Source organism: Corvus hawaiiensis, chromosome 12, assembly GCF_020740725.1.
Source record: "Corvus hawaiiensis isolate bCorHaw1 chromosome 12, bCorHaw1.pri.cur, whole genome shotgun sequence".
NCBI classification, from domain to species: domain Eukaryota; kingdom Metazoa; phylum Chordata; class Aves; order Passeriformes; family Corvidae; genus Corvus; species Corvus hawaiiensis.
Window position 1 is genome coordinate 12,150,496 of NC_063224.1, and position 20,385 is coordinate 12,170,880.

Consider the following 20,385-nt stretch of genomic DNA (forward strand, 5'->3'; position numbering starts at 1 on the left):
TGTTTTTTTTCTGCATATAGGAAGAATCATGTTTTTGTTTAACATCTTAAAATATAAAGCATCTTTTGAATCAGTTTGGACAAAAAATCAGCAAGCTTACTCAGTGTTTCTGGTCATTTTCCTCTGCTTCCATATTCCAGAAGAACCCAACAGATACAAACCATATATTTATGGGAAAATATTAGGCAGTTTTTTGGTCTGCAATTTCGAGGAATGCAGACCAGCTAATTAGCATGGGTCTCTCTCTCTGACAGAAAAATCTCTAAAGCTCATTATAGCTTAGTGTGCACCTTTGAAAAGACAAGTGCTGCATAAGCATCTTTCAGAGGCGCTTTCTATACAGGAGAGTTTGGAAATGCCTAAGCCATGGTTACCTTGCACTGCTCCTGCTTGACTTTACTCTCAGGATTTGCCAGTGTGCCATTGTCCACAACCACTGGCTCTCTGCAGTTTTGAGATAAACTTTAGCCTTTTCCTCCCAGCCCCTAACCAGGTGCAGAATTTATATACAACCTCCTGGCCTTGAGGCAGGAATGCTCCCCAGTGAGCTCTCCTGACACTATAGTACATCCTGCCATGACTTTTAACATCACTAGAGACATATTTTTCCCCCAAAGGAAATAATGACTTGCAGTAACACAGCTTGTTGTGAGATCTTGTTGGAAATCCAAACATGTGGCAATTTACGAGTGTCAGCAGAATTTTTCAGACTTGTGTGGCAGTGCGTGCTGTGCGTTAGATGTTGGAATCTGACCCTTCGGCTTTGCCACAGTGGTGTCCCAGGAAAACCATGGAGAGTTGCCTCTACTCTCTTTTCTATTTACTTTCTTTCCCCAATATTCTGCAATATAGTTTACCTATATTGCAATTTGTATGTGTTCTGCCTGTAGATTGTTTCTCACAATCTGAAGTCCTGCATTTTTATTTTATCTGATCAATCAATTTTGATCTTTTTTTTTCTTTGCACAATTCATGCTTTCTTTATGGAATTCTTGACTAAGGGAAATAGGGTTGTAAAGTAAGAGGCAGAAAATGGTGAAGGAGATAATTTTTTTTTCTTTGTCACTGCAATCTTGTAACAATTAGTATTTTTAAAAAAGAATAGGTGTTTTTTTCCCTACAAAAGATGAAACTCAATTTCTAAAATCCAATGTTAATATTTGGGTTCTGCCTAACCAGATCTGAAAGCAATATAGATCTCAAGCTGTTTCATGACAAAACAGTCTTTGCATTCAGCCTTGAGCAAGTGAAACAGGGTTTCTGGTTATTCGTATTAAGAACAGCATAAATAAACCCCAGCACACTGCTATGTAATGTTCAAGTAGAAAATAGTCTTATTACAGACTGGCTTGTCTGAAACTTGGGTTTGGCATGTTTAACATGTTTTACATCGTCAGTTTTTGTTACAGCTGTTGGCACTAGCCTGCAACATGATTGAGAGATTTTGATGACCTCAGGTTCTGCAGTTTATTAAGTCATCCAAAAAAATAAAGAGGTTCTGTCAAGTATCTTGCTCACAACATCTGCCTTACCTGTATATTTTTATGGTCTAGTATAGTTGTAATTTGAATTTTAAGTGTCTATCAGTGAGGGAAAGAGGAGAAGAGAAAGCTCCTATTCTGTGGCTGAGAAGAAAGGGAAAAAGACACCTTAGCTACCATCTCTATTGAATACATAATGAAGGGCTAAGAAAACAACCTTTTAATGGCCTCAAGATTTGGTCAGTTTAATAAAATAAGCTTGTTTTCATTCTGAAGATCAGTAGTAGTCTATTATTTTGATTACAGGTATTGCTGAAATTTCACAGAGAGGCAGAAACACGTATTGCAACAACTGCAAGAAACAGCGAGAGTCATGTATTCATCTGAAGGAAGCAGATTGGTTTTATGAAAGTACTTTTCCCTGGGCCAGTGGCATATCCAGTGGCTCCTAGTTTTCTGCTACTATCCAGATGGTTCTGCATTGCAGAGAGAACAATGCCATTTTAACAACAATTGATTATTTCTTCAGAATTAGAGATTTTCAGAGAGATTTTTCATCAGTTCTCAGCTGACATAGGAATGATAGTTAAGATGCGTGATAAATGACAAAACTTGAAAACTCAAAGGCTTTATTTTTTCTAAATCAGAGGAAACTTTTTGACTTTCATATGGAAATCTTTGTGGTGTGGTGGTGAAACTGATGGTTTGAGCCAGGTTGAAATTAGAGTGAAAACAGCTTTCCTGTTGGTATTTCAAAACATCTGTCAGGCAAGTAGGCTTTGGCACAGTGGGAAAAAGACAAGACCAAAGCAACATTAAGCAACTCTGGTGATCCCCAAAACCCTATTAAAGCAGAAGTCAGTAAGATTTAGCACAGTGTGAGAAAGTGTGTACCTGTTTCATTCCCCCAGATGTGTTGCCTGGAAGTGCCTGTATGTGGCTGCATGGCCCCAGGGTGATCCCTGGGCCAGGCTCTCAGGCCTGGCTCTGCCCTCTGAGGTCAGGAAATGCTGAGGATTAAATTCAGAGGGCAGGAAAATGTTTGGAGATGGAATGCTCCCATTTTCTTTTTCCTTTGGAAACTATAACGTAGCATGTAATGCCTGTAGGCATTAGTATCAGCTGATTCCTACCTTTTCAGAGGAAAATTACCTGAAGTCAACAGCTAGAACTTCATAAAGCTGATTGAGACTTGGTGAGTGGTCTCTGGCTGTGTATAATCACTCTGTGCAGTGCCCCTGCCTAAAGTACACCGTGTCATCTCCTCTTGGAAAAGGTCCAGCACACCTGGATTATCTGATGTTGGCCCTAGGAGGTTGTGGTAAATGTGTCTTCCTGGCAAGCAAAGGTATGGCTAGATACCACAAATATGAGATGCAGCTAAAGCTAACTGCTCTTTCAGATAACATCTTGTAATCCCTGTGCCATGCCTTCAAGCTCCTCCAGGGTCTTTGCATTTGTCTGTATGTAAATCCAAACAGATGATCCTGAATGGGCAGTCAGTGGCTTTGGTTTTAGTACCAGCACTCTAAACATATTGCAGACTTCAGTGAGACTTGATTAGATCACATTCTAGAGATCACATATGGAAATGCAGCTTACTCTTTTCTTACAGAGCAAAAGGGAGAGTCAGACTCTGAGTCACAACACAGAAAGGTCTATTTACTCTTAAATTAGGAATTTGCTGTGTAGTAGTTAGGACTGTCCTATCAACTTCAAGAAAATATTGGCACGGGCCACTAAAATGACAGTCTGCTTGGCTGAATCTCAGTCTGGGGGAGTTTGCAGTGATGCCAGCAACTCAGAAGTGCATCAGAAGTTGTTTTAAAGTACTGAAAAGCAATGTGTAAACAGTGAACAAACACATGAGTAAATGGAGAATGAAATTGTCATCAGCTGTCCCTCTGTGGAAGCAGGAAAATGCATGTTTTAAAATGGGGCTAATAGCAGAATTCTCTTTTATTTGCTGCCTCAGTGAGTACCCAGCTTTCAGAAATCCAAAGCTGATCGTTTTCAAATCCACCCTCACAAAGTGTCTATTTAAGCTGCCTCAGAAATAACCCTTATGGAAAATAATGAAAAAAAGAAAAAACAGTCAGTTCAAGTTAATATTTTCCTTGTGGTTTTAGTTCGGGTCCTGATCAGAAGCTAACGGGATTTATTTTCCTTTGACTTCCACAATCTTTGAATTCAGTCTTTATCATGCACAAATTCGTGAAAAGATGAGGAGCATGTTTATTCCCAAAATGAAGCAGTCTTACAGGCATTTCTCTTTTCCTTCTAAGGCTGATGTTTTCTCTTTGGAATAAAGGTGTGGGCAATAGGCCATGTTTCAATGTCTGAGACCATCTGCACACGAAACAGAAAAAAATTAATTATGAATGGTGTCTTCCCATGCTAAATCATTTATTGTAAAGGAGTTTTTCAGCTTGTTTGTAATGGCTGTAGCCTAAGGGTGCACACTGTATAAATTGCCTGATTACAGGATACAGAACACTTCTAAATAGGCCTCAGATGATTAGGAGAGGGGAAAGAAATTAAAAAGGCCATTTCCCTTTAGGTATGCAAATGGATTGCAGAACAATAGACAAAGATATGAAAGACCATGATAAAACATATCTTCTTTTCTTTTACCTTAAATTATGTACTAGGCAAGTAGCAAGCTTCATTACACGTGTCAGCTGAGATGTGAATTGTTTCATAGTTGAAACAATGCTGTTGGCAGATAGTGCATGCTAGATTTCAAGATAAAGTACCAGTTTTTGTGTCCTCAAGCAATTTGGGGTTTGCTGCCTAAATCTGTCTTAGCAATGGTTACATTCTGACCTTGGTTTAATTTGACTCTGCCTACTTTAGCCTCTTTGAGCTACCTCTTCAAATAGAAAGGACTAAATTTGCTTTTGTCACACTAGACCCTCCTCTCAAGTCACAGTGACGTGTCTGCCTCTCCTGAACAGCCAGTGCTGGTATTTTACTGCCTATTCGAAGGCAGCTAGGTGCTTTTCGACAGTTCAGTGAACAGCAGGAGCCATCTCCTAGTCTGTCACACCCTTGCACATATCTGCACTCCCTCTTTCCCTTACACACACACACGTCTGCATGGGCCAAGCTTGAGCTTGAATATTTGGGGAGATACAAATTCAAGTTTTCAAACTCAAATATCTTAATATTTATATTAATAATAAAGGGAACTGAAAGGTGAGATGTGATAGATAATATTGCCTTTAAGTATTGCTCTTCCATGACACACAGGGCTCCTTGGAGTCTAAGTGACTACAGAAATTGGTCAGAAGTGGGTTCAAAGCTACAGCCCTTTGAAAAATTACACCCCCATCCCTCCACATTGCTGTGTCTCCAGTGTGCAGCAGACAGGATACTGAAAATCACCAGTTGGGGTTTAAAATTCATAGTTTTTAAATAATAGATTTTTAGAAAACTTTTGAAGTCTTATTAGCCTGCTATAATAAGCATTTGGGGTTAAGATTCTCCTTACAAGTATGATGTGTCAGAAGTAGCAGGGATTAGGACCCCAGGGCCAGTGTGTGCTGAATATTTTGGATAGTCAAAGTTAGAATTCTCCCATAATTATAAAAGGCCAGTATCTGAACATAAAATTAGAAGGTTGTTCTAAACCTATCAGATTTGAAAACTTCCCACTATTTAATCTCCCTGTATTTTGCTCTATTTCTCCCAACATCAAGTTTGCAAGTTTGACCAGAGGAAGCATAAGAGGGCTGAACTGTGTTACAGCCATGAGGAGCTCAGGCACACATGAGAACCAGAGATATTTTGGGGTGTCTCCCAAATTAAAAATCAAAATCAAGATTGAGGAATTAATCAAGTCTAATTTTTTTTTAGATAAATATTTTGTTTGTCATAAGACAAGTAAGCAAACAAGGAAGTGAAAATATTCTCCACATATGTGCACTGTGTCTGTATGGTGCAGTCTGTCCTTCATTCTCTGTCCAGTCTTTGTCCAGAGAAAAAATGTATCTGCAGGCACACCTCACATGTAGAGCCCAATCCTCTGGCCCAAGTGTTGAGTCTAGGACTGTCCTTCCTCCCACTTACAATCTATTGATCATTATTATAACTTCCTCTGCTCAGGTCAGGCCAGCAGATAAGCCTTCAGCTCCTTGCAGTGGGCAGTTCTTCTCTCAGTCAGATGCAAGGCAGAAAGGAGTGGAGAGGGGGAGGGTAAGGAAAATTTTATGATACAGTCATCTGGGGCTTGCAAGAGCTGTAAATTGGGATTTAGAGTGATATCACTGTTCTTTCATTTATTTCACCAAGTAACAAGGGAAACAGCACTTTGAATGTAGTACTAATGAATAAATAATGCACTCATTTGAAAGCTGGAGTTGAGATTGAGAAATATATCCAGTATTTTTTAGTGGGCCTGAAGTTCCATTAATGTGCCAGCTCAGAGGGAGGATCCATGCAGGGAGATGCACATGATGCCAGTGTGGCCCTGCCACCTGCCCCAGCCACAGGGAGGCAAGCCCAGCTGTTCCTCCCACGTTTTTGCTGGCAGTTCCTATGCTCCCCAGCCACTGTTGAACTTTTTTCACCTAAGGGATGTGACAAAAAGGGAATGTTAAGTTAAAATTTGTTTGAATCTGTGATTCCTTTTATTTAGCATCCACACACCACTTGTTTCAGGCTTGGGTTTGGTTCTATCCTGTGAGGTCCTTGGCCTGCGGAACAAAGCACAGTGAGGGATCCCCAGTCCCTCTGGAGGAGCTCTGACCACTTTCAGTGCCCTGTGGCACTGTCCTTGGGCTGTTTGATAAACTTTGCATAGATAGCTGTGGTCCATTTGGTTGTCAACCAACAGTACTCTCACTGCAGTCATGTGTAAAGTCTCTGGATTGGATGAAACACTATCTGGTCCTCTAAACATCAAAGATGATCAAGGAGCAAAGCACTAAAAAATTTTCTGTCCTAATAATTTCTCCTTGCTTCATTCTGTCCATGTTCCTTTGCAGTTCTTTCCAAGCAGTCATCCTGGGATTGTGTAGATCTGCTTACAACCATCCCTTTGCCCAGTGTTTCTCTCTTGGTTCAATTACAGCATGAACAAGCTATAATTTATTGCCTTGTGCAGCTCCAAATGCACTGTTGCTGATTATTTTTCCTAATAATTTGAAAAAAATGGTGGAAATCTGTCATGTGCATCTTTTCTGTCTTGAATATACCTTGCTAACAGAATCTGTAAAGGCCTAGAAGCTGTGACGAATATTTCTGTTGTTTTGGAGGAGGAGTGCCTTCCACGAATAGGAGTTTGTGGAATTTCCCCTCCCTGCTTATGTGGGTTGTAAATTCTTGATGAGTATCTGAGATCAGGTCACAATGGGATGAATTCTGTGAAAGATTATTGATTTCTTTAAGAAATGAGGAAATTTGTAAGCCATGACATGCACTTTAATATTGGTCCTGTCTGGCACATCACCTGCTTAGATCAGTGATTCTCTATGGATGCAGTCATTTCAGGATCCCTATCATCATTCAGACATGAAAAATTATTTTTAAATGGATATGTAATAGACTTAATTTTTATAAAATTAATATTTGCAGTTGGCATCAACAAATACATTTCATTTCATTTGATGTTTGTGTTTTTCCTTGTTCCTAACTATTAGATAGATGAAAAGCTTTGAATCCAGCTTGAAATATGGTATTATATATCCTACATTAGGTATCTTTGAAATAGCATGTGTGGGTGTTTATGACAATTTTGAAGATTGATTGACAGTCACTCCCATAAAAAGTAGTAATATGAAGAATCACTTGTTATAAAAATGCTGAGAACATTTCTTACTTTGATCTTTATTCCTTCTTTTCTGAAACCTGAAAAATAGTTTTATTTTTTAAGAATAGGAAAATATGAACAAAAAGACACTTCATTTGGCTAATCTACTATTTTTTTTTTATTTTACTGCGTGATCTGAAAAATCAGCCTATGTTCTGCCTCCTAATGTCATACAGAGTCCTTTTCCAGGTCTTGTTTATTGTAAGCTCAATACCACATGATCCTTACTACTCCACAAAACCTCGGAAAGGCAAAGCAACTAGAAAATCAATGTAAGGAAGAGGTGATTTTGTAAAGCAATCCCTTCCACAGTGAGTGCAAAACCCAGCAGAAAACAACGTCCTCAGAAGTGAAAAGTAGCTTTGGCTTCTAACCACACTTCACCATTCTTGGGATAAATGTCACACAGAGTTTTGGGCTCTGAGGAAGCCACACCACCGGAGTAGCTGCCTGGACAGCCACCTCCTCTGGGAGTGCAGCAGCTCCTGGGGCAAAGCTCAGCCCTGCAGGATCCTCCTCTCCCCTTTCAGTGGTGACACAGCCCGCTGACTACTCTGTCATTATATGTGATGATATATATTGTGGTTCATATTGCTTAAGATTGACTGGAATCTTATAATGCTTTTTCATTTGTTAAATTTTCAGGTTTGTGACAGCAATTCCCCTTCACTCCCCACCTCTGAGTTTGTTGTTTTTTAGGTTTCAGGTTTGTAGGCAGGAGGGGAATATATTAAGGATCAAAGCAAAAACTGATGATGGTGGGTGCATTAAAATATCTTTGTTATCCACTGCAGGACTTTACAGGTAAAATGAGTTTTTATCATAACATTTAAATTTCAGTCTCTCTGATGTTTAGACTATGTCCTTTTGTTTACTCCTTAAGTTTCCGGTGGATTCAGCTGGCTTTGATACAAAACAGTCACAAATTTTGTCTATTCCAAGTCAATCTTCATTATAGACTTTTTTTTAACTAGTCATATAGCCCAAAATTATGTAACTAAAAAACCACCATATAGCTTATTAAAAATGTTAAATGGTGTGCTCTAATTTACAAAAATAAGTTCCTTTCTCATGGGCTTTTCTGTGAAGACATGGATTGTGTCCATTGGTGTTTCACTTAAATTGCATCCTGTGACACTGATGGTACTCACATAGCCTTTGAGGAGTATTGGCTCGTGATACTACAGAGGCCTTGGAGAGAGGCCAATTAATTTCCATTTTGTGAATATGGGGGGGAAAGAACACTTCTCTGCAGACTGCTCCTGTTCAGAATGCTGACCAATGAGATATTTAGCTAGTGCAAATAAATATAGCTCCCTCATGCTTCCTTACAATGGCTCAGCCTCTAACACACTGGATTCAAAAAAAAGAAACAAGTCAGGTTCCAGGGCTTGAAAACTATTCCTTTCATCAGTGAATCATATGTGTTTAGCAAGTAGAGAAGATCTACTTACCTTTTTAAAGACATACGGGTGTATTTCTATAAAGAGATAGAAGACTGTACCTACTTTATAAGAGGGTGTAATAGAAAAGTAGGTAAACTTCAAGCTCTGTCTCTGCCCTGCTAAAACTGCAGTTCCTATTCAACCTCTAAGAGCCTGACTAGAACGTTCACCTTCCTCAGGAAGTGCTTTATGTAATACCTGGTGAAAAAAGAGGATCTCTAGGATCACAAAAATAAATTGTCGGCATAAAAACAGCAATGATATTTTCTTCTTGTCTTACAGGGCAGATCACTTCTCAAATTGTGCATCCAGGCAGAGAAGTAAAAGGTAAGATCCCATTGTGTATCTGTCTCTAAGCCTAATCTTGTCATGTTTAAAACAGGGGGAATCATAGCACTGCAAATAATACGTTATTTTTAAGGCTTTCCAAGACCTATTTCTCATTTGACTTGGGCAGACGTAGTTGCGAATGAGAGGGAAATTCTGTGTAGGGCTCCTCATGTTACACAGCTCAGAAATAATAATCAGGCTCTGCAGAAATGAAATGTTTCTACTCATTTTATGATGAAGCAATTGTGCATCTTGCAGTCTGAAACTCTTTATGCTTTATATATACAGTAGAAAGCACTATATATTCCTAGGTCACCAGTACTTTAGCCCACATTTTGTGAACAGGAGCAAAATACCACAATTTTTGCTAGCTCCTGGGTGATAGCTCTGTGTGCTTTAATAGGAAAAATGTGGTAATGTGTTGAAAGATTGATAAATAACTTGTGAAAAAACTTAGTTACTGGCATACTCTGAATGGTCTGTTGTACTCCCATCATAGTAAGACTTCATCATAGTATGAATCACTCAGCAGTCCTGAAACAAGGTAGCATATACCTTTACATTTCAGAGTGACAAACATGGTATTTTACAGTGCTATGCATGACTGATGATGCAGGAATAAGTAGGAGTAGGAAGTACACTGGAGCTATAAAGATGTTTTAAATGAAACCTAAAAAGACATCAGCTAGTGAATTTTATTTTCTGGTTGTTTTGTGCTTGAGAGAGTGGGAGCAAAAACCATGCATCATTTCAGTCCTCATGACTGTACTTTCCTGGCATGCATTTACAGGAGGAAACAATCTATTTTTTTTCTATGTTTGAAAACTAGGTACTTAGGTTTACCTGGGTCATCTGCATACGTTTTTATGAACCAATGCCAGTGTAAGGTTTCCTCTTGGAAAGGCAATTCACTGGTAAGGCTCAAGCTCTGCAACTCTTTTCCTATCAGCTTCTGTGACATGTTTGTGAATTTAGTGACATAAGATACACAACAGTTGGTGGGGAAAAGATAACCTTAGATGATATTCCACTGTCTCATGTGGCACAACTGATTTAGGAGACTGTTGCCAACCTCACATCTGCCACCCACATTTCACAAAAGCTTTTGAACCCAGATCAGTTTACAACAAACTTTATAATACGACTTCACAAACCGGTCCAGTGGTACAACTCAGAATGAAATAAATTGCAGCAGGAGATGGGAACAGTGTCCCAGTGGAGGAGACTTCCTTTTGAGAAGCTGAGCTGAGATATGCTCCCACCCATCCTGTTGGTGACTGCAGAAACAGGGGAAGGATGCTGGAGCTGTTTCTGCAGTGTTGGGTCATGGGCTGGTGCATAAGAGCACCTACCTGTAGGCTGAACATGGGTTATCTTGTGCACATTGATCTTTGGTTGATCTGCTATACTTTCTTTCTGAGTGTCCATGCATAACAATCCTAAGTGTGCTAGGAAAAGTTATGTGTTTGGTAATAGACCTAAAGTTATATCTCTGCCTTCAAATAGGTGATCAGATACTGGCATGGAGGGAGACAATCGTTGACACAAGGAAATTCTACCCCGCACATTGTTTTAATACTGATCATTTCACATGCTCATGTGAAATGTCTCAGTCCAGTTCTAAGAGAGACATCTTTAAATGCTCCCAGCTTAATTTTTCAGACTATATCACTGGACGAGATAGACTTGGCATTCTTTGAAACAGGAATTTTCCTAAAGTAACCTTTAGGACTTTACATGTACTCTAACTAAAACCAGTTTAGAATCTGATCAGAAATGAAGCCTGTTGCTGATGCAGGATTTATTTTCTCTCTAGAGGTCGAGGCAACTGCAAAGGTTCTCTGACTTCTGGGTCCCAGACCTCACCTTTACTGTGCTTCTACAGATTTTTGTGAGGCCGCTTCTGTAGATTTCAGCACAGAAAAGGGGTTAACTGCAGCACAGGAACAGAAATGAACAGTCAGCATTTGATGGAAATACAAGAATTTCTCTTCCTTACTGTCAGAGAAAAATGTCAGGTAATTACACTGTGAGCAACAACACCAAGATTGCATTTCAGTGATAATTAAGACAACAGATATCTTTGAATTTGTTACTCAACTGTCTCTTGCCTGTAAATGAGCAAGTTTATTGTCAAATTCACTAATGACTTTAAACAGCCTTTATGCTGCTTTCTAGATCATCTATAACTGCAGGAAAACTGGGATTTTAACCAGTGCCCAAGTGAGAGCTTTCGAGTTTGGGTGTGGACAGAGAACTTTAAAATATTTATGTGTGATATCTAGGGAAGAGATATCTATGGGCAGGTGTTGGGGCCTGGGCTTCAGCAAAATCATTCCTTGAGACAGTGTGAGCAATGCACAGTGTGCCTGTAGCACAGAAACTGTTCTTTGGGTGGTTAAAGCCTTTTGTTTTGGGGTGAAGGGTTGGGTTTGGGAGTGTTTTTTTGATAACTAGCATCTAGTTCAAGTATGTACCTCATACACTAACAGTGTCTGAGCTAGAATATTTTATGACTGGGCAGAGATGTTCCCCACCCCCCCCCCCCCCCAAAAAAGGAGGACCCAAATTCTAGAGTCTCCCAGAAGTCAGAAAGCACACTTGGTATCTACTAGTGGCATTTATGATCACTGTTTTGAAACAAATTGAGCAAACAAAACATTTTTTCCTTCCTTCTAGCTGGAAAGTTCTGGTATTAGCATGGGTAAGTAACACTCACAAGTTATAGGAAAGGATTTCTTAGGAGCTGTCCTTTTCTCATTCATACATATGTACATATGCACTGTTGTACCTTGGCTTTCGAGCATCATATGTTTGTTTAAAAGAAAAGGACACACACCTTGAAAATCAGTTGTCAAACAAAGTCTTGAATTCCAGCTGAGCAGGATTCCCAAAAGAGCAGTCCTTGCCAGTTTGCATTATGGAAAAGCCTAATTCTGACACGCTGTTCTGTGTAGCCTTGTCCACACACTAAAGAAGCCTGAATTAATTCTCATGTTAGAGTCAATCAGCTTGGGAGTTTTCCTGAAGGCAGGTGTTTCAAAGTGCATGCAGTTTTAATGAAAAGCGAAGATAGCTGTTTTCAAACACGTAGACCTAGAAAGAGAATTTCCCAGAGGCTGCTGTACATATACTAACACATTAACAGTTTAAAAAGTAAGATTCTCTCCAGTGCCAAGCATGTCTGGTAAACCAGCTTTACAAAGGCAAGAAGCTTGTCTCTGGTCAGCTCTCTTTTCCCCTTTGTCTGATACTGTCATGCAGGCTCAACACTAAAATATTGTACTTTGTGGGTTTGCTGTGACACTGTTTGTCATTTTGGTGTTATCTCATTACTCCCTTACTCTTTGTTCTCACTGTATGTTGTTTCGCATTGTGATGGATTTGGTCTTCTTCATTAAGAAACTAGGAAAGGACTTTAGTGGGATTAGACTGCTAACCATAAAACAAGGAATTTTCAAATCTTAGAAACTTGGTGTGCATGGTTCACTAACACTGAGTATTAGTATCTGCATTGTGCTTGTTTAGCTAAGAGAGTAATGAGGGAATGTTTGAGAGAGGTAAGATTCTATGGGGACAGACTGTCCTTAGACTTTGTTTATATTTATTTAGTTAATAAACTCACATAATAAAACAGTCTACATAAACTGTTTTTGAAAATTACTTTAAGAACATCCATGTAAGGTGAGTTTGGGTGTAGAGGAGGACAAATCAGTACCTCAAGCATGCCATGTATATTCTAAGATTAATAGGAAAATCTTTCGGTGTGGTCCAATTGCATCATCAATGCACCCTGCCTATTGAGGCAACTTGCTTTTGCAGCTGTTTGATATAAATTCCTCGCATATGTCTTAGTCCAGTTGGTTTATTTTTATAAACAATAAATAGCCCAACATTCCTGCAGTGTTTCCCTTCCCTTGGACAATCCCATGGAGCCATTTGCCATGAGGACGGTGGCTGAGATTAGTGGCGTTTGCACAGATGGCGGCCATCGTTTGGGAAATCTCATAAATAGTGGAACACGTGGACTTTTTCCTCCCCCTTCAACATGATCACAATAGATTATGAGGGCCTACAAATCACTACCAGATGATATTAAGTTGCTTTGATAACACTCTGGGTCCCTTCCGGTGTGATATTTTTCTTCATTAGAAAGGATAGCTCAAGCACACCAAATCCTCTTACTCTTTTCTCAAAATTTATAGATCTCAGTCTCTAAACTAATTGTTAGTTGCACAGCATGCCTTAAGCTGTGCCCAGACAGAGCAATTACATCCCCCAGCCCTGATTAAAGGCACAGAGGAAACAGAAGTGCAAAGAAAATGAAACACTCTTGGCTGTTTGGGCAGAATGTCATTGCTGTTGTTTGCCTTTTTTGACATTTGTTGATAAAAGTGAGAAAGGAGGTCAGTTATCCATCACTGACCCTTGCTCAGTGCCAAAGATGTGACAGGCTTGTCTCAGGCTACTGACTCCGTTTATGAAATTATAAACAAAAAGGGGTTTCTAGGCCTATGTGCTTCTTTTCTATTAGCAGCTCAAGAATTTCTCCATTTTCCCCCTGCTAAATTATATTTCTTTCTGTGTCTTTTAAACTCATTTGTTTCTGTGTGTCTGCCTAAAAACACGTCTCTGTTCTTGAATAAGCAGAGATGTACTATCATAAAAGCTCTACAAATTACCTTGAACAAGATAAAACTCATATTCAAATATTTCTGCATATTCAGACGTCTCTTATAAAATGTTTCTCACCTGTAAACTGCAGCTTCTAAAAGTTGTGCTCTCCTTTTGTGATTTACAGTAACTTTATGGCTGACTGTATGCTTATACAGTCAAAATCAAGATTTTCAAAGGAAATTGGGAAAGCACTATTTGCTTTCACCCAATATCTGAGGTCATCATGGCCAAGTTTGTAAATGTGAAGCAGAAGTACTTGTTTTTAAAGTGCTGAAGTGACTTAAAAATCATATACAAGCATCTAAAAATCAGATGGCAGAGAGCAGCAACTTTCTTGCATTAAATCTAAGCTTCTGTTTTCAGTGACGTCTCTGCTAATGTTTCCAGTCTGGTGGGAGTTATCTATTTCATAGAGCAGTTTGTGGAAAAGGCACTGTATTGTATTTAAATATTTTAGCCAGGACTGCTAGACACTTCACATTTTGAAGACTTTGTTTAGCAAGTTTGTCTAATTGCTTTACGTGATGCACTAACACTGTTTCATACTAAACAGATGGGTTGTGCAAAGGATCAAATCATAATCTCATGGTGTCTATAAGGAGTCAGAAACAAACAGCTTAAATATTTTTGAAAGTAAGAATAGATTTCTTTTTCCTAATTTTCTTACTTCATATTCTGTTTTCTCCCTTTTTAAGACATAGAGGGATTTTCTATTAAATGACCACACCCAGTCCCAGTGTTTAAATGTCTGATAAAGTCAGATGTACACGATAGCCCATAAATAACAGTGGTAGTTGTTGCTGTCCTTTGTGTCCCATCCACCACAACTGAACGGAAGAGAAGCTTTCAGCAGTCACTGTCTCTTAAAATGACCAAACATCAAAGAAGTTCAGTGAACTTGAAATTATATCAGGAAGTAGATCAGACAAAACCTTACTTGTGTGCATCTGTAGTTTCCCCAATTCTGTGCTTTTAAGTGGATTTAGTTTCAGATATTTTGTCTGTGGAAACTGTACACTTGCAAAACTGCAGGTCACTCCCCCATGAGCCTTGGTCCCATGGACAGTTTTATTATTGCTGTTGAAGGCTGACTGATCAGGTATTAGTAGAATAATACAGTAAATAAACAGCATGTAATAAGTTAGAGCTTCTCACTTTGAAGTCTTTGTTTAACCAGTTTTTTAATTGCTTTATGTGATACACTGGCACAGATGGCTTAATGGTACAAAGATTGGTTGCACCATGGATCAAATCTATAATCTAATGCTGGTTGTAAAAAGTAAATACCTAAATAAATAAAAGCAAGCAAAGCAAACTAACAAACTGTTTAAACAAAGTGCTTATGGCCTAAGATCCCCACAAAACTGCTGTAACTAATGACTGAACACTGCCAGCATGGGAGTCAGTGTGTTAAGACCCTACAGAGGAAAGCAAGCATGAAACCTTGTATTACATTCCCATAAGAAGCAGTGATGAGCAGAAACCTATTTTCAGGTGCAGTGAGTTTCTGTCCTGCTCAGACAATCAGAAGTAAAAAGACTGATTTAAGATGATATTTGCTAAATGCAGATTGCCTCATGCTTGAAGTGATCCTTAAGCTAGATCCCTTAGAGAAAATATATGTCCCCATCCCCATCCATCTTTTTACCAGTCATTACTAACCAATGTTGCTGGAGAAGCCCTGCAAAAAAAAAAAAATTCCAGTAGCCTTTTTTCCAACCTTAGCTGACAGATAGAGCTGCTGAGGGATGTGAAGGGGTGATTCCTGTTTTCTTGTCCAAAGCCCTCACAGATTTTCCCTGTATTCCTTTCTATAGTGTGCCTATACATGTGCTGATCTGTGCAGCTCAGAAATCACAGAGGGAGTGAAAAACTCTGTTTTTTCTGTTCCCTTGTTGTTCAGCAACCTTGCAAGGGAAAGGAAATCCACTTTGACATTCTATTTTCAAGCTATCTATAAATTATTTTCTGGAACATTTCCTGAAATAAACAGAATGCACAAGGTCTGACAGCTCTCCACATGTGTTTTTGGTGCAATGGGTGAATGTAACTACTGTTCCTGTAAGACAAGGCAGAAGTGAGACATTACATGCCATGTGGGAGAGGCTGTTAACAAATTGGTGGAAATGGTTACGGTTTTCAACTTGTCAAGCATCATTTTCTTAGCTTGATGACACCTTGTAAGACCAATAAATAATTTATGGGGTATCTAAATGTTTCAAATAGGAGTTTAAGGACTGGAGGAAAGAGGTCTAGGGTCTCATAGTTAATCCTATTCGAGCAGCTTCTTATTAAAACAACCCTCCACAAATTGATTACAGCTGCAATCCCTTTTAAGAAGGATTATTTAAAAATCCCAATTATAAAGACTATTTGTAAAGAGTAAAATACTTAGTGTCAGTTTTGCATGGAGACTGTGGCTTGACTCAGTTGGCAAAGTGGGTTATCCTTTTCCTGCCTTTCTTTTCAGGAGAATCTGCTCAGAGTGGGCATTTCAAACAGTGGCTTTAACACAGTTGCTGCAAAGGAGTTTCGTTTCTTTTCTTGCCACTTGTGTTCCCTGGCTGCCTCTGCTGGCCCACCTCTGCTAGGCTCTGGCTTGGCCTGTGCCTCCTTTTGACTCTTCTGCTCAATTTCATCCAACACAAAGAACTGATATTTAAAGTCCAACCTAATTCAGGACTTGATCCTGAGATCTTTTAATAGTGTTTCCCCCAAAGGTCACATCTTCATTCTTAGAATTCTTATATACAACCTACAGTAAATGTGAGTGAATCTGATGGGAACAAGGGTTAATATCACAGTGTTTTGTCTCATTTTAGGTGCCTAAGACCACTTCTAAAAAGCTTCTTTGCACCATTCTGATGAGATAAGCAGTAATAAACTCACTGATGATCACAGTTTCACAACTGTTTTGCGGCTCTGGAACCATGCAAAGGAGCAAGGACAGGTCAATAGATTTGATTCTGTGATGTACATCCAGAAACATTTCTAAAATCTGACTATGCCATTTTATTTTAAAATATTCTAGTGAGTTCAGAGGCATTCATATAACACACTGTGACTCTAAGACTAGTTTTTTACAACCGACCTTTATAATACATCATGTTTGCATTTTCAAATAGGATGACATCAGTTGTACTCTCTCAAACAAGTAATGCCCCTTCTAAAACTTTAGTCACCAGAGACTATTGCTTGAACTGCTGTGACAAAGCTTGTTTTCTTATGGCAGTAATGTTAGAAAGAGTGTTTATTAAATAAATATTTAAGAACAGTCTTAGAAAGAGCGTTGTAAATTTGTAAACATGAGTACTTAATCAAGAAACTGAACACTTAGAGATTTAGTCAGGGACAGAAACATACCCTATAGCCATTTATCTAATCAAAATTAACCAAGTAGTTAAAGAGTGAACACTTGTAATGAGCTGCTTGAGAATAAGCTGGCAACAACAAATAATTCTCTGAATACAAATACTCTTTCAAGGAAAAGCTGAACTGCTTCTGAGCAGCTAGAGAATAGAAAAACAAAAAACAGGTGGCACTTACCAAATAAACTCTGCATCTCACCCAGTTTTGCTGACTCTGACAAGAGCGATAAAGACAAACAATACTTCCTTTCATAGATAAAGAAAAAGGATAGCTGAGTAAGAAAGATGCTAGATTGGGCAACTTCTATTCAGGTCTCCATTTAATTACACACTCACCATTTTGTTCTAGCCTCACTGCTTTACCCTCATGTTTTATTCGGAGATCTTAGGGTTGCATTTTTCAAGGCTGAAATCAGCTCCAATTAATTTTAGCAGGAGTTAAATGCAATCCTTAGCATTCCTGCCTGTACTTATATTTACACATTGGTTCATGTAGGCAGTAGCAGGTCCCTACTTCAGATGGGTGTTAGGAGGGTACACGTATTGATGGTGGGGAAGCATGGGAGTAAAATATTTCAGATCTGGCACATGGGGTATAAGCACCTCTCCTACTAGGCAGGTATGATTAGTACTGTGTCAGGTTGTTCATCCTTATGCTTATGCCCCCATTTTTGTTTAATTACATCTTTTTCATCAAGCTACAGAAAGATCTGACTGTTGGAAATCTTTTGAAGTATGCGTTTCAGTTTGGTATCATTTTCCAAGTAGATTTAGGGGAAGAAACCTATTAAAAAGGTTATTTGTATTTATAATTTTTTTTTCTTTCTGAGGTTTCTGTTAGTTTCAGAGAAGATGAGAAGACAGTCTGCTAATAAACCTTTTAGTCTAGCATCTCACTGCTCTGTGGGCTGCCCTGTGGGCTTCTTTCTACATAGGCATACATATCTGCACACGTGTATGTATCTATTTCACAGGAATATCTAGTCATCATTCCTTTTACAGTAGTTCCAACTTTCTGCTACATGTGCTGAGCTGCAAAGTATTAAGCCTTGTAATCCCTCAACCCCTTAGATGTGGTTTGCTGGGGGGGAAGGGCTGTAAATCCATGGTGGCAAACAAGAAAAGCCTGAAGCTGTGAACAAACAGGAGACAAATGATCTCAATCCCAGAATGTAAACTGTCATTGACAGAGATGCATGAAAGAATCATAACAAGGAAACCTGCTGCAATTTTTCATCCAGTTACCAGCCAAATCACTGCCATTACACTAAAGAAGAAAGCTACCAGCCCATCACTGACATGGCAGGGTTCTTTACTTGTTGTGTGCACAAAGCAACCATATAGCCTGACTAGCATTTACTCCTTTTCGTGCTTGCAGACTGATAATTATTGTGCACTGCCTCAAGCTTGCAATTAGAGGCCACCAAGAAACAAAAAATAGCTGAATTTCAAGATTAAGCCTTTTCCATGACTAGTCATATTTTCCCAGCAGGAAATATGTTCTTGCCAGTCAAAACAGAATTCACCTATGCTGTACTGGTACCAGATTAAAGGCCATATTAGCTGCAGGAACAAATGGAGAATTTGCATATAATAAAAAGTAATAATAACTGTCATTGTTACTGGTGACACAATTGGAGTTGATGCTGGCTCCTGTGTCACAATGCAGCTTTTAAGGGGGATGAGACAAAACACTGAGCAGCCAAGAACTTGTAATTATATATTCTATAGTAATTTTGCAGTATGGATATTCACTCTGTGTTTTAAGCATATTCTCATTCCACTTTCCCAGACTTTTCTCCTATCTCTCAAAGCCTGCAGTTTAAGTTCATAGGAGATACTTCACTTCCTTTATTGCATAAAAATTGTGCCCTGCTAAGCACGTGCCCTGTTTGGCTCACTTTCAGTGGTAGGCAGAGGATAGCAAGTTACTAAAGCATCAGAGAAACACTTAGGACAAAGTGAAATACATAAAGAAGACTTTGAGGAACGTTAAAGAGAAGGTTTTGAGTTTCTTTTTTACTTTCTCATTTTACGACTTTTTCTGTGTTGTATAGTGATGACTAAGATAAGTTGCTTTGGAAAAATCAGAGCTGCTCTGCAATAATAATCAAATCAGTCTATATATGGATGTGTTCAGTGGTATGTTTATTGTAAAAATACACTGTTTTCACTTAATGGAGGATTTGAAAGGGGGAAGTAGAAGGAGAAGGAATGGTCCAAGTTGAAACTTCTTGGCACACCATTAAGAATCATTTAGGAAAGTTCTATCAACTCTGAAGGTTCCTCTTCAGCTATTTGAATCAGGGCAAGAAAAGTCCCACAAACACAGGAAAAAAAAGAAAATAAGTAGATGGTAGATTTCAAAGGAGGATCTGTTTAGAGATGGGATTTTATGGCTCAGGAGAATTTGACTGAGGCAGAGCTGCTGTCTGGGAAGAATCAGGATCATCAGCTCAGCTCACACTGGAAGAAATGGCACACATGTCAATACCATTTTAAGTAATACTTATTTTTCAGAAGGCTGTGGGATCACTATTCATTGCTGGATGCAGTCTGGAAAGATGAATCATGACTGCCTGGGCTCACTGGACTTTCTGAACAAGAGAGCTAGATTTTGGGACTTATCATATAAGTCCAGTTCTGGTCTGAGGGTGTTGTTTCTGCCTTGTGGATAATTTACAGTAATTAATAGCTTGCAGAAAATTAAAACATCTCATTGAGACGTTTGAATAAGTGTCTAACTGGATGTTCAGCTGAGGTTGCTTAGGTGAAGGGAAATGCAGAAAGTAAAGGACAAACATCTAAAACTTGTGCCATAAATGTATTTTATATTTCAGCTGCTTCTGTGACTGTGGGTTTAATGTAGAACAGAAATCATCCTTGGCCAACCATGAGACCACTACCCAGGTTTTCAGATGGCTTTTGTAGCTACTCTGAAGGTGTAGCAGGGATGAACACAGGGTTCAAATACAATGTCGATACTGCCAAGAAATTAGACTGAGGCAGAAATACCTGTGTGCTGTGATAGTTGTTCCCTGCAGCTTTCTGTCCTGCTTGCTTTGTAATTCTACGGGAGCACTCTCACATCATAAGCTTTATTAATACAAAAATAGCTATGAATGGTCAGCCTGGAATTTGGGGGGAGAGGTGTCTGTGTGTAGATAGGGGTCTATGGAAGGAAGCAGAGTTTGCTCCTCATGGGTAACCTTACCTCCTTACCTCTACCACGTCTATACCCTAACCCTTGTAGGAGAACTTCAGTTGTTTGA

At 39.0% G+C, this 20,385-nt stretch overlaps 1 long non-coding RNA gene across 1 annotated transcript in view; it reads left to right on the top strand.

Annotated features, from left to right (window-relative positions):
- The window catches only part of LOC125331893, a 262,213-nt gene that overhangs the window by 183,632 nt on the left and 58,196 nt on the right, over positions 1–20,385 (top strand). Inside the window, exon 4 of the long non-coding RNA XR_007206254.1 lies at positions 9,021–9,065. This is a non-coding gene — a long non-coding RNA (uncharacterized LOC125331893). The remainder of the gene's footprint in view (positions 1–9,020; positions 9,066–20,385) is intronic.